At 39.9% G+C, this 13,982-nt stretch overlaps 1 protein-coding gene across 1 annotated transcript in view; it reads left to right on the top strand.

Annotated features, from left to right (window-relative positions):
- The window catches only part of arvcfb (ARVCF delta catenin family member b), a 177,504-nt gene that overhangs the window by 27,901 nt on the left and 135,621 nt on the right, over positions 1–13,982 (top strand). The window contains exon 2 of the mRNA XM_026342936.2: positions 9,989–10,058. The gene's annotated coding sequence lies outside the window, so the exon portion shown is untranslated. The remainder of the gene's footprint in view (positions 1–9,988; positions 10,059–13,982) is intronic.

Genomic DNA, 13,982 nt, shown 5'->3' with positions numbered 1-13,982 from the left:
CCATGCATCGCTCCCAAACTGAAATATTGATGGCCTGCCATGTAGCAATGAAAACTACCTACAGTATTGTGTGTTCAGCTTTGACATACATGCTTATCAGGTGTTTGTCTGTGTGTTTGTTATATAGTACCGTATAGAATTTGTGTCTTCATAAAGCCAATTAATATGTTCTGATGATAAGATGTTAGCTTCTTAAGCACAGTAATTAGTTAGAAGTGAATATGTTTTCATACGACAGTTTTCATACCACAGGAACATCCTGGAAACACCTCTTTAAAACTAGAAGAAAAAGAAGAAATGCATTACCACGCACTTACATGTTTCAGAATTTCAACATTATTACAAAAATAACACTGACATTGAAATTATTATATTTCAATTTCCTTAAGATCCATAAAATGAATTTGCATTTCTAGTGTTTCACTGCAAAACCACACCTTGACTGGCTTTAACATGGTAATGAAAGTTTTCAGAGACAGAGATTTGAAATATTCCTTTCATCCTCTTTGCTCTTTGCTGGACTGCACATCACAGCATGTAGGGTGAGCTCAGGGAGGAAGACCTCTGAGTGGCTGGGAGGGTTCATACATAACATGCTTCCTAGTCCTCCAGGGATCTCTGTGGTACAGCGGAGAAATATGAACTGCAGCCTCCACTGGCTGTAGAAAGCTCAGTCAGTGTCCATTTGTTTGGCCCCACTAAAATCAGTCACCAGACAAGTCCTGTTTCCATCTTATGTTTTGTGTCCTTAACACAGATCAGCGAGGACAAAGCGAAGACAGACGCCGCCTTTCCTTGTTCTATAATGAACTTGGCTTGAAGAAGTACGGAATTTTAAACCAGTGTGTGATGGTGGGGGTGGGGAGTATACTCCACAAGTGTAAAATATGATCTAATCTGCCAGATGCCTCATATTCCAACACTGAGAAATCCTTATTTTCCAGGCTGCTGGAGCTCTGTCTGATGACTCTGCAACATTAGCCAGATAAGCTGACTAATTAGTGTTTAACACCTGAGCTCCAACAATAGCACCTCTCTGTGTCTTCTAGCCATGATGCAGCAACAGCACAAGAAATCCGAGCTGCCTCCCCGCCGGTGTGTGGGAATGTTTTTACACCCATAGAGGGCAGCTGTGCTCTCCACAAGCTCCTCGCTTAGACTAGCAGAGTAAACGATACACAGAGAGGGAAAGAGAGAGAGAGAGAGAGACAGTTAACACAAGATATCTGTAGAGGTAGTATGTTTTCCTGTGTGAGTGCCCTGGTAGGCTCTTAGTTTCAGAAACAGTCAATTTTTTTTCTGTGTTGTTTATGGCCTCAGCTTATTGGACGGTGTGTGAGCCAGCGTGCAAGTCCCTAATGAAGTCAGGCATGTGCCACAGACAATACACAGGCTTGTTGTGATGCTTAGCTCTCTTATACTTTGTATCTTCCTCTGTCTTCCTTTTTTGTGAATCTCTCCCACGTAAAAGCTGTTTAAAAGTCATCAGCATGGCCTTGCAATGAGCAGTCATTGATTACCGCTGCCTTAACTGACTGATCATAACGCAGTAGTGTAAATGGTCAGTTCATCACACTGAGGCATTCAATGCAGGCTCCTCATCTCCTTTCAGAACGTGGCTACGGCTGAGCCGCTATTCTCTGGCAATACAGTTGCTTTAGGAGAAAGATGTAGATGTAATATATATTTCTGTCCAGCAGTGCAGGCAGCAAAAGAGAAATGGAGTGAGAGCTGGCATGAAATCAGCTCTCTGTAGTCAGGGTCCTGGCAGGCACTGGACTGTAATAAACCAAACAATATCACATTAACACTCAAGGTCCGCCATTAAGGGAACCCGGCTTTGGCCCGCAGACGATATTGAACATACACACACTCACACATGTGCATGTACACACACACACACACACACACAGTGTAAGTGCCCACTGTCTCTCCACTGACTATTTAATTCCATGGCTGATAATTATACCCGTTATCTGTTGCCTGTGAAAAATTATTGAGCTTGTCAGCACCCATTAATTTACTCTGTATCATAGATTAAATGGTGCGGGCTGCATTTTATCCCCTTTTTTCTGAAGTAAATGGAGGCATTTTTTTCCCAAGGCTAAGTCTGCTTTACTGTACTGTATGTCACACATGAAAGACTTTTGTTCTGCTTCCCCGTTGTTTAAAAGCCTGAAGAAAATAAGTTGGAGATAAATTTGCCACAGCCGAGTGTTTGCTCGTGTCATCTCAGTTGGAGCTGTAGGTTTACAAGCAAATGAACAATTCACTTCTTAGCCATACATATACATGTATAACCCTGGACACCTAAATGATGTCAGTTTTGTTATTTGTGAGTTAGAAAATGTCAGTTTATGTTAACTCTGGTATTCTGCTTTTGCTTCGTTCATGGATGAATCATTGTCCTAAACCTGAGTCCAAAAGCAACTAGTTATTTACTACTGTCACCATATGTGCCACCTGTTGCTGCGGCATGAGTAGGTGAGCTTAAATGAGTTATATACCTCAAATCAGCCAGCTAACAGCAGCAGAACCATGTGGCTACCAGCAGGGTAGAAAAAAAAAACCCATTTATGGCCTTCTATTGTGTATTGTGTACTCAGCCGCTGCATTGCGCATAGACATCCGTCACTGACAGTAGGTGTCAATTAAAATGCTAATGCTCACTGCATGAGGGGAAGCTGTTGTTACCCTTTATTAGATATATCTGTATCTGTTTAGAATACATCTGTTGATAAGTAATAAATCAGTACAGAAAAATCTTTTTTCAGCTTTAAACATCCGACCATGTTAAGAACTGTTTATTTGTCTAAAGCCATTCTAGCATGACACATAGTTGCAGTATTTAATGGTACAACAGATTAGTTTTGAATGTGTGCTTTGTCTGCTTCTACAATGAGTGAACAGTCCTGCAGGATTTAGATAGATAAACAATCACAACTCGTGTTTCCAGAGAGAACGAGAGTGTTGACGGTGTTTGACAGCGGCACGGACAGTCTGTCACAAAACTCTCTCACGAGGGGGAACCATTAGATGTGGACTTCCACTACTGCTCTCCAAATCCCCAGTAACACTTCTGTTATTGCTTTCTGTCCTTCTTGTGGTTTCTTATCTTGTCCCATCTTTGTTTCTCCACTGTTCCCATTTTCATCACCATATCTTCTCCTCCCACCCTCTCATTTTGGAATCTGTCCTGGTAGGCAGGAGACACCATTTAAATTGGATGTATGTGGGCCTTTATCCAGACTTGTGAGACTCATTATCTGAACAGTGTTTTATGATTTCCAAAAAGGTTTGACAGCCACCAGGAGACTTCATCCACAGTACATTATTTTATACTTTGGCTTGTTTTGCTTCCCTGGCAAAGGAAGTCACCAATAAAAGACTAAAACTTCACAGCTCAGTTGGAGCTGCTTGGCCCATTTTCTGTCTACCTCTGCCATCTTTCTGTTCCTGCTCTCTTATTGTCTTCTCTTTATCCTTCCATCTCGACAGGGTTTCGTCCTGTCCTCCTCCACAATGACTAATAATACTAAAAAACATATAATTATGTGATTTGATAAGCAGAGCAGCCTTTGTTAGTTTATCCACCTGCTGCAATCCAGACCTGATATGATTGGGCACAGTGTGGTCTGTGTACCTTTATGTAATAGTTCGGGCTATTTATGCAGCTTCAACTTTGGAAACTGCCACTCTGAATACCAATCTGCTCTGTAGCGCTGCAGTGCTGCTGCCTCTGCACAGGTATTTACCGCTCCTGGATGGGCTCCAGACTCAGATATATGGCTGAAGGTTTCAATTAATGTCAGAAATGTCTGAACTTGCACTTTCTATTGGAAGAATTCAATATGGGGTAACTTCATTGTGAAAGGAGAGATGAAATAGCACTGAGGATACACTGTAAATGGACAGAAATGCATTCAGTGTGCAAAGCATTCGGGACATGATATTGAGTTGTAGAGCGTTTTGTGTCATTTAAAAAATCTGCGTGATTCTCTTTTGTGAATAGTATAGATTTTGTAAGGGAAGTTAGTAGAGAGCTATGGCTGATTTCACCTCATCTTTCTGCTCATAATTTGCATATTTTTTCAACTCTTTAACTCTTTAGTGACAGCTGTGTCTGACTGTTTAAACTTAACTTAAAACTTAAACAAATTCCAATCAGCAGAGGTGACATGGCAATTAAATATTGAATCTAAAATGCAGGAAGCCAGACAGACTGGGAGAGGGGATGGGTGCTTGTGAGAGGGTGTATGTGTGTGTACAAAACCTGGGGACAATACAGTGGATTCTTCTTTGCATTTGTGAGTGCTGCAGTTAGGGGTTGGGGCAGGGTAGAACTTCCATGGTGCATTAAGTCCGTCTGAATGGGTTTTCACTCTGTCATAGCACGCTGTGTTCCAGTTTTCATAACAGCATTGAATCACCATTTCCATTTCTCTAATTTTTTCCATCTTTTGTTGCAGGCAGCAGACTTGGCAACTATTGTTTGACACGTTGCTTGTGCCAGAAAAAACTGTATGTGCTTATGTGTGTGGGAGAGTTTCGACTGGCTAATCCATAAGCCATAATGAGAGACTGTTGCTTTTAATGCTATATCAATTGCTAGTGTCTATGGACATTTCTCTCTGGCTGCATCCATTTCTACAAACTATCAGAGGTGAAATTGGAGGTTAGACCCTGACAGGACTTTCTATTCAGCGGCTGCTGGATTGATTTAGAAAAGAAAAAAAAAACCTTATTTGTTGGACTGACAACGCTGTATTGAAGATTTTTTTATCATGTGTTGGGATTTGTGAATCCCTTGAGTTAGGAAATTATGCAAAAAGAACGATGTTATTATAAGAAGAGAAAAATGAAATGAGTGTTTTGAGGATTTTCTGAAGCAGGAGCAATAAGCTCCTTATTAATCTGTGCGCTCAAGATAAATGAATATTTTATGTCTGGAGATGGTGATGGAGACAATAGGTCATAAAGTCAAACATTGATGTACCTGTATTAAATCTGTTCCAATGTTTGAAGATTGAATCTGCAGTCTACATAGAGCCATTGCTACACTAAATAGAATCATGCCCAAAACTTTTTCACTTCAAACATTAAATCCAGCCTTTGAGGCACTTTTACTAGTTTCCATTATGTCCCAGCTCAATTATTTTTAAGGAAAATCAATTCTATCAAGGTGAGTTTAAGAAAATGTGCTTTAGTATTAACATATAGAACATCTCTTTGAGTGCAAAGACAGGGCAACAACAGTTCAGATGGTTTTTGTTTTGCCCCAGAGGGGCTTTAGTTCTGGTCATTTCGCTTAACTGAAATCCAGTAAGACTCCCTCCACTATCTCTATCCACTATACTATTCTCCCCCCTCCCCCACTATCCCTTGATCCCATTAACAGTGAACTCAGGGGATCTTGAATATACCATTCAAGGTCATTGAATCATTGACTGAAGACATCAGTTACTGTGTTCGATTCCTGGCAGTAAACACCTGGTAGCCTGTAGATTATTGATCACATGAAGTTCTGGGGCCTCATTTATAGACTTAAAATTATACACAGTTGTATATAAACATATATTGTTGTGCAAAATTATATGTTATTATATAATAAATAAATATAAATTTATTACTTCTCTATATTTGTGTGTTGATTTACATAATATTCAGATTTGTTATTTAATTTAGCAATTAACATTTGACACCGCATGTGGGATCATGAGCCGTCTGGACAGAATCACATCTGTTAACTCGCTCCTTTCTGTCAGGGTGTGTGAGGAGTACTGTCATTGATAAAGACGCCAGATCTCCCTGCAAATGACTTTCATTTTACGTCATCTGTCAGTATCACTTAACCTCCAGCCTCTAAGTCTGAAGAGGTTCATAGCCAAGCTGTGAAGTGCTCTGAAGCCGGTATATAGCTGCTGACAGTGAAGATAATCAGGGGTGGTTTTTGCTGAAAGGTTAGAAAAGTAGATATGCTGCACGTTTAATCCTGTGACTGTGTATTCTAGGAAGACAAAAGCATAACAAATTCTGTCAAGTAATTTTTTTGTCTTTTATTTGCCCTGTAACACATTAAACTTGACCTCTTTCTCTGTCTATGACCTGATGGAGTCATGTTTCAAGTGACATATCAGGAATTGTGTTTGTAAGTGTGTACAGTTACTACTACCACCGTCACTTAGTACCTGTGTGTTCCTATGGTAACAGAGCAGATACTCAAAATAGTGTTTATTTTTTAGCTCAGCCAGTGATATGTTTTTGGATGGATCTTGATCTGAAACTACCAGCATCTACAAAGAGTCTTGGCCATACCTGTCAAACTGATCAAAATAAAAAAGGGGCAACTGCCTTTCACAAGTTGTCCAGTGAGTGAGTTCAGTCATATACTATAGGGACCATTTTTGTAGCTGTGAGTACCAATCATATTGAAATCATATTTACTCTATTTACAATATATTGTGTTCACACAGAAGCACGCAGTGGAGGAGTTTGTAGAAGCCTTGCATTATTCAATGTTTGACATATTAGTTTTCCTTCTGAAGTTCAAACTAACAGACGAAGGATGATGCATGAATAGCTCAACATACGATTTGACTTCTGCGTTGCCATATCGAAGCTGTGGCTAAAGTTTCTAGAAAGTTTGGTCCAGTGACACAGAATACTGAATTAAATTCCTGCCTCGTCCACGTTGAGCTGTGCAGAGTCCTGTTCCTGTTTGTTTTAAGTGTCCTCTCATCTCTATTTCAGCTTCCTCTAATACTCAAATAAATGTTAGAACAGAGTCTAGAATTTCTATCAGACCAGCAGGGGCTGGAGGGATGTTTCTTCTCGGTCGCTTTCCAGGTGCCCGGCAGACCGTGACCGAGGCTTGGACTTTAGCTTCTGTGTGTCTGTGTGTTTGTGTGTTTGTGTGTAGTAGAGATGGAGGGGCAGCCAGGCTCCTCCGACCCCTCAGAGCTCCACCTGGACTGTGCGTGTGTGTGTGTGTGGGGGGGGGGGGCTGTCATTTAGGAGTGCAGGGCCTGAGTGGAGGAGCAAATTGCTTTTTAATCGATCATATTCACAGTAAAAGCCACTCCCAGCAGCCGCTTGCCTACTTTCCATTCTATTTATGGAAGCTGCTCGCCCCTGACTATTGTATGTGTGCATGGGTATGTGTGTCTGAGAAAGAAAGAGACAGAGAGAGAAATAGAGAAAAAAAAAACGGCAGCAGGGGCAAGTTTTGTTGACCGCTTCAAGTCTGTTAAAACAGAATAATGTTTTCCACTCTTGTCTTAAATCAAAGCTTGCGTGTGGATGTATTCTTGCTCATTAAAATCAGAGCACTACGAGGACCTTGTAATACTCATGTGGTTACAGATGACATGAAGGCTGGTAGCAAGCTGTTTTGACAGCAAGCTGTTTCTTTGTGTCGGCAGAAGGCAGTGATTCCAGGGCAATAAAAAATGAGAATCAGACAGTGCTCCTCTGACAACAAAAAGAAAACCCTCCCCACCATTAAACACCACAGAGCTACAGTCAAACATGTCATGTGCTTTCATAGAAACCCAACAATGCTGTAATGTGATCGTTTTCCCAGCTCTAGTTTCATCTATTTTGAGTCGGATGCCCGGTGTTGAGTCTCACACAACAGGCGCTACTGTGCCGCATGTGCAAGTAATAAATTATGACTCAGCCCAGTGCTGCTGCTGATTGCTGGATCTATTTTGTAAGATACTGTTGTTTGTAACTAATCTGTCCCTCGGGGCTCTCGAAAAGGACGTTTAAATCTGCGTTTGCTTGCACTGTAGAACAAATTTTTGTTCTTTTGATAAAGCATTGAATCACACCCTTTATAAGAAACAAAACACCGGCAACAAAAACATCCTTCAGCTGTAATGGTGGCTCATAAAAGATCCCACAGAATGAGCAATACCAGTGAACGAGTCCGCCACCTGCAAGCACTCCTGTCAGTTTGCCTTTGCAGGCTTCCTACGAATTGTAAATGTTGTCACCTTCTCAACTAGACAGGTTTTTGCTGTTTGTTGAAAATATGATTTTCTTCCTCTGCATTGCACCAAAAAATGTCTTTGTAGACATTACAAAGAGAGAAACTAACTTTAAGAATAGTTGTGTTAGATGACGTAAAAAATATCTCTTATGATTATTAGAAATCTTATCTGTATTGTCCAGTGGCCCTGAGAGCTCAGTTTGATGCAGCCAAAGACAACATGTGCCCGTTTACACAACACAAGCAAATAAGGAGCAAAACTGCATCGATTTGACAAATACATGTAGGAAGAAATATGAATATAAATAAAAAAGCCAAGCTGAGAAACCCAATTTAACAAAATCTAGCATAATGAAATGCAGTAAAAGCACAAAGTAATTTGACACAGTAATAATTCACTGCAAATTTAGAGAACACAACTAAATAGGGTAAGAATATAAAGTGCACCAATGTGTTAGAGGTTGTTTCTGGATTTGGCTGTGGTTTCTACAGTAGTGTTTTCTCTGATGTGTGTCGGTCGGTTGAAAATGTGAGGTTACTACATTTGATTGTGTTTAGTCTTAATGTTTGTGTTTTGTTCAGTTGGAGTTGGGTAAGTTCTCAGGGCCACAGTAGTCTTTTCTTTCAATATTGTGGATATCTGCAACATCTGGCATCCCTGGATTCTCTGTAATTGCAATCTTTCACACGTTAGCTGTACCGCTTCCCTAACACAGTTAGGGCGTGGGCTCGGGAGTAAATTAAATAGCTCAGACTGAGGAGAGAGGGAGAAAGGATGGAGGGCTACATCATGTCAGCTGGTGGTCCTGTATGCTCTCTGTCAGTATCTTGTCGTGATCTTGCCCCCTGACCACCACGCTGCTGCCCTCATGAAACTTTTATTCAGGCAGTTCTCCAGCAGCCTTTCTACTCCGACTAAAGGCAGACTGATACAGTCAATCAGTGTCTTGTAAATTGTAAACTGATAGCCATTAGTCAGTACTGTCAAACTCCCATATGGTGGATTTTTCTTCTTCTTAACCACAGAAAGTCAATATGTTGATGTTATTGTTCTGTTATTTTTATTATGTAATCTATCTGTCCAGGGAAATTGTCTGGAAAAGGTTTAGTCAGCGGAATATCCGTCTGTAAAATGTGCAGTAAAACCTGTGTCACCGTGTCTTTTTACTTTTACTCTGACTCTGAGCAAAATGTTGAGGCAATGGGTAGCTCCTACGAGAATGATAATTAAAATGATTTGTAATTCAAATATGTTATAGGAAGGTGGCCCCCTCTTCCATAAATCTCTCTTTAAAGTCTTAATAATAGCTGGTCTCTCCAATTTGGTACAAAGTGCAAAATCACTGATCTGACTGAACTGTTCAGTGGGATTACAGAATCACAATACAGCTGTATTGCTCTATTGATCCTGACTTGTTTAATTTAGTTTAGAAGAAAACTAGTGTAACAGTAATATCTAATTGGATAGATATTTCAGCTTATCTTGCTTTTATAACTGTTGCTTTGTTCTTGTGCATCGTTGCAAGTGGCGTGGTAATCTCCATAGTGATTCTGGCATGCACACTAAAAATGTAAACCAGGTTCTGCTGCTCTTCAAACAACCAAACAACCAAAAAAATAAAACTCTGTCATTGTACAAACACACATGTATGCATAGATTGAGACAGCTGGTTATGTCCTCCATTCAAATGACTAATTCAACATTTTGGGAAATGCACTCATTCATTTTTTGCCAATAGAAAAGGCAGATACCGCTCTCATGTCTATGTACAGCACATGTTACACATGTAACTACAGTAATTATGTTGTTTGTTTGTTTATTTAAGTTTTACTTTTGTTTTTTGGCGTTATGCACCACACAGGGCCGAGCTTGCTGTTCCACCTGCAGCATAGTCACCTGCCTACTTTGTGCTGCCTCTTACTTTGCAATTATTAAAACAGGACCAGCAAGAGAGTGAATACTAACATGAAACTCCTGTGTCTTCACTTTGTCAGGGGCAGCATTTCAAGCGTTGTGGCTTTGGCCTGCCCTGGTACTTGTATGGGTCTTTCTCCTGAACCAAAGGTGAGTTCAGCCTCTTTTCAAACAGGTGTATTATACATGATGATTGTTTCCAGGCATTTAACAGCCGATTCCCTCAAAACACTGTGTTCCCACCTCATTCTCAAATACGACTCTCTTCAATATGTTAAAAGTACTGATAGCTATTAGGTCTCCATTTAAAGCCACAAAACAGTTTCAAGCAATGGGAACAATCTCCACTGGTAAATTCCCATTTGTATTCTAAATAACTGGCATGCGTGTCCAAGATCTTTCAACACTTGAACAACTTTCTTGTGTTGCCTTTGCTTTCACTGTCTTCCAAAGTACTGATGTTTGTATTTTAAGAGGTAGATGAACATTTTGTTGCCACCTGAAAGACAATCCAGGCCTTGATGTTGGTTGCCCGGGAGCTATAAACTGAAGTTGAACCTATTTGTGGAAGCACTGTTAAAAAAAAAAGAAAAAAAAATCGTCCTTTTCTTTGGTCCTTGGTCACTTTGGCAAGCGGATTCTCTTAAGCCGGTGATTTACTAGAAGTTGCTACAGTATGCTGTTTCTTCTTGCTACCGAAGTTAATCTTGTTTCTGACATCTAAAGCCAGCTATTTGCGTAGTTTGGCTAATGAACAAGTGGATGCCAGCTCCATGTCATGTTTTGTTTCTGTCTTGGCCTTGTACATTTTGTTTAAGGGGACTGAGCTACTGCTCTGGCTGTTCTCAGGGGAGCAGTACATCACCAGAGCTTCATCTGTGCACCTCAGTCAGGAGTTATGGCTCAGCCTCAGATGAGATATCAGCTTTCAGGTTTGACATGAGGTGGAGATTTAAAGACTTGCAAAACATTCACGCAAATTGGTGACAGCAGCACTGGGAGGGGAATCAGGCTGTGACTCTGACCTGGTGCCTCCACTATGCCCCTGAGAGGCAGGGTTGATGGGACAGAACCACGGAGTGATTCAATTATTGCTTCACTTCGTGCTAGTGTTTTTAAGCATACGGCTGAAAGCACAAATTTAGTTAGTTTGATTTAGTCATTTCGTATTTCATTTTGTACTTCTCTAAAGTCCTCAAAATTCTTCCTTTATGATTCAACAAGGTGGGGATAAGTGGCCATCTGTGGACTGAGTTTTTACAGCAGATTGGCTTTAAGAGAGGTCAGATCACGGACACATACTCAGTGGCTCCTGAAGCACCCTTAATTTTATCCAGGAGTCATTCAGTGGATGATGTTTGAGAACTTTGAATTGGAGCCTGTGCACATTACTTATTTAAGCAGCTTTTATTCCTTTCTGAAGACTTGTTGAGATATAATATTAAATACTAATTGAATTTATTGGAATATGAGTGTTATTCAGTGTAATCTTTGATGGGTAATGTTTAGCAACATCCTCTGTATCTCTAAGACATCAAATAGAGCTATTGCTTTCTTTTGTCTATATTTGTTTTAAGCAGCATACTGCTTTGTTACTTCAGGTTAGATAGCTCTCACTACTTTTACATTACAGCAACAAATATTGCAGTGCTGCAATGCTGAACTTTAACCTCTTACTGTCTCTGTTACTTTTAACCAACACAGAGCTGCTCTTTCTTTTTCTTCTTAAGTACCATGTAAACACTCATGGGTTGACCTTTCTCAGTAATATATATATGTATATGTATAATGTTCAGCTCAGCCTGTGTCTATGTACAACAGGTTCAGCCTGTAATCCATGTACTGTAGAGAGTAAATGCCAGTCAGAGAAGGTCAAGTGCACTGACACATCAGGACAGTGCAGTTATTCATCCAGAAGCCCCACATCACAAATCAAGGTCATTTTATCCCTAAATCCTCGGCCCTCCAAAATGGCATCGGTTTAATTAACTCTCTAGAGCCCCTCTAAGAAAGACTGTTTTAAAAGTGTGGAAATGCATATTAATCTACTGGCAAAGGGGCCAATTATAGCTGACTGTCACCAAGTGTGCATGCCGTGTGTGGACTTATATGACCTCTGCAAATGTAAGCTCTGTGGTTTAAACTGCTAATTTTACATTTTATTGGTATTTTTATTGAACTTCAGAAATGTAGGAATGTAACTTGTACATAACATGTGTGACGTACTGTAGACGACAGTTTTACCAATTTTTACGTTGGTAATTCTTCAGTGTAGGTTCAGATGTAATATGGAAGCTCATCTTAAAACTACTATATTAAGCTATTAGACCACTGAATGAAGTCTTCTAATATATTACACTGCAGGATTTAGTTGAATGAATGGATGATGGTTATCAGCTATGTGTGTCATGTTACATGACATAAAAGCTACTTAAAATAATGAATGAATGTTTTGTTTAGTGCAAAGTTAAAACAGTAATATTAACAGAGCTGCAGTGATCATTTAATTGATAGAAATTGAATCAACTATTTTGACAACTACTTGTTTGTTTCAGACAACCATTTTAAGCATTTAAGCACCTGGTTAAAACTTACTGTAAACCTATTTACAGTGAACATTTTCTACTTCTCCATATCTACACTCCCAATAAACAAGTGACTTTGTGACTCTCTCTCTCTATTTAAGCAGTGGAGTGTGTGGTCACTTGACTTTCCACCATGCAGTTTTGCCAGTTTACCTCCAGTGTCACTAGATTTAGCAATTTTTCAGACCCCTTTAGCAACTTTTCAAAGCCATGATTAGCAACAAATGTATTGAGTTTCTGTACAGATCCTTCTGCCTTCGGCGTGGTGAGTCACTAAAATATTTTCACTGAATGTTCTTTTTCTGGCTTTGACTCCTTCACTGGGGGGAAAAGCAACCACAGTGTAAATGCACTGTGAATGGGGATTTTTATAAGATGTGTGTATGTATAAGGATATAGACGTTTGCCTGTACATGAGAAATAATAAAGAGCATTAGAGTAGTAGTCTTTCCTTCCATCCCTCACTCAACACAACACTACTGAGCAGTTGCATCAATGTGAATCTCTAGAAATGTAAAGCAGAAATCTCTTTCACCAACTTCCAGTTCTCACTGGGGTTATACATGTTTATACTATGTATGTGTTCACCAAATGGGATACATTATTAGTTGGCTCAGCTCCGTCCTGCACTTCAGTGGAATGAAAATGAAAATTATTCCAAAAAGTTTAGAATTGACTTTTCCTGACTGCAGTGTTGAATGAGCAGAGGAGGATTTTTAATAAGGCAACCTCAGCCAGTAGTCACACAGACCGTCTCTAAGGGCCAACAGGCCCATCACCATGATCTCAGCAGGCTTCTCACTAATGCACTATATTTCCTCTTTCCCTCTGTTTCTCTCTCTCTCGCTCACTGACACATTTTAGATGCTGGTGTTTTGTTTTCATTTGTAGTAAGAGGCACTGCTGGCCCACAGCCCAGTGAACTGCGATGGCCTGTTGTAGAAGAGAATTTATTAAAGTTAATCATACTTTTTATAGTGCATATACGCACTCATTCATTTTGTTTTGGTGCCTTCTCTGCATCTTCCACATTAATTTGATTAATAAGAACAATTCCACTAGAGAATTGCTACCCCAAGTGACATTTAGGCCATGTCAGCTTTGAAATGATTTCTTGTCATCTAGTCCCTCAGCTTCAGGAAGTGTTCAGATATTGTTTATTACTCACTTTGATTCATTCAGTGTCAGAATGAGCCCGAGGTTGCTGTTTATCATTTTATGCACTGAGAGCATATTAATGGGCCAAAGAAAACAACTCTAATAAGTTAATGTACGCCAAGTGAGAAGAGCTTTTTTATGACCAGATGTAGCCCCATGAATTGGTTGAGACAGGATAAAATGGGTTTTGAGCCATGGAGTCATCTCCAGTCCTCTGTTGAATAAACAATGTTTTAAGGACTTAACAGGTTGTAATGATAAAGAATTCACGTTCCTTCTGTCTGCATTTTCTACAGTAATGAGTTGCTGTTTCATATGCAGCAAAGTTTCA

This window comes from Anabas testudineus, chromosome 9 (assembly GCF_900324465.2).
Source record: "Anabas testudineus chromosome 9, fAnaTes1.2, whole genome shotgun sequence".
In the NCBI taxonomy this organism is placed as follows: domain Eukaryota; kingdom Metazoa; phylum Chordata; class Actinopteri; order Anabantiformes; family Anabantidae; genus Anabas; species Anabas testudineus.
Note: the sequence above shows the minus strand (reverse complement) of the source record. Positions and strands in the feature narration are given on the sequence as shown.